The sequence below is a fragment of the Chrysochloris asiatica genome, unplaced genomic scaffold, assembly GCF_000296735.1.
Source record: "Chrysochloris asiatica unplaced genomic scaffold, ChrAsi1.0 scaffold00222, whole genome shotgun sequence".
NCBI classification, from domain to species: Eukaryota; Metazoa; Chordata; class Mammalia; order Afrosoricida; family Chrysochloridae; genus Chrysochloris; species Chrysochloris asiatica.
Window position 1 is genome coordinate 3,132,774 of NW_006408740.1, and position 1,013 is coordinate 3,133,786.

At 41.1% G+C, this 1,013-nt stretch overlaps 1 pseudogene; it reads left to right on the forward strand.

The window, feature by feature from the left end:
- Positions 1-232: 232 nt before the first annotated feature.
- LOC102832820 lies at positions 233-789 on the forward strand (annotated as a pseudogene).
- Positions 790-1,013: the final 224 nt, after the last annotated feature.

Genomic DNA, 1,013 nt, shown 5'->3' on the forward strand with positions numbered 1-1,013 from the left:
TAAACTGCCAATCTTGCAATTCAAGTGGCCTTGCAGTCCAGTGCTTATCCTCCAGCAGCATCCTCAAAAAATAAGAGCCACTCCTCCCGGCAGTGGCCCAGTGCACAGCTCCCCAGCCTCCTCCTCCTCCTCCTCCTCCTATGTGGCTCCAGCAGGAGGCACTCAGGGCCAGAGACCCAGGAGCTGGAGTAGCTCGGAGGTGGTGAATAGCTCTTCAAGTCTGCAATAAAAAATGGCCTCGGATAAAGCTGCATTGCAAAAAATGGGAAAGAAACAGAATGGAGAGAGTAAAAATGTCGAAGAAGCAGAACCCGAAGAGTTTGTGGTAGAAAAAGTGCTAGACTGACGTGTAGTTAATGGGAAAGTGGAGTATTTCCAGAAGTGGAAGGGATTTACAGATGCTGATAATACTTGGGAACCTGAAGAAAACTTAGATTGTCCAGAATTAATTGAGGCATTCCTGAATTCTCAAAAAGCTGGTAAGGAAAAAGATGGTACAAAAAGGAAATCTTTATCTGACAGTGAATCTGATGACAGCAAATCAAAGAAAAAAAAGAGATGCTGCTGACAAACCAAGGGGCTTTGCCAGAGGTCTTGATCCTGAGCGAATAATTGGTGCCACAAACAGCAGTGGAGAATTAATGTTTCTCATGAAATGGAAGGATTCAGATGAGGCAGACTTGGTGCTGGCAAAAGAGGCCAAACATGAAATGACCTCAAATTGTAATTGCGTTTTATGAAGAGACACTAACTTGGCATTCTTGCCCAGAAAATGAAGCTACATTCTAGTGAAAATCAAATTTGATATGTTTGTTTTGAAGTAGTATTGGGGGATCTGTAGGGTTTTGCTGTTGTTGTTGTTGTTGTTGCATCAATAGCATTAGTTATTTAGAACAAAGAAGATTTCTGTAGTGCTTCATTTATCAGGAAAAAAAAAAAAACCATTCAATACCAAGCTGTATTATTTTCTGTGCATTAGAGAATAGCTTTTCTAAATATTGGGAAATTTTAAC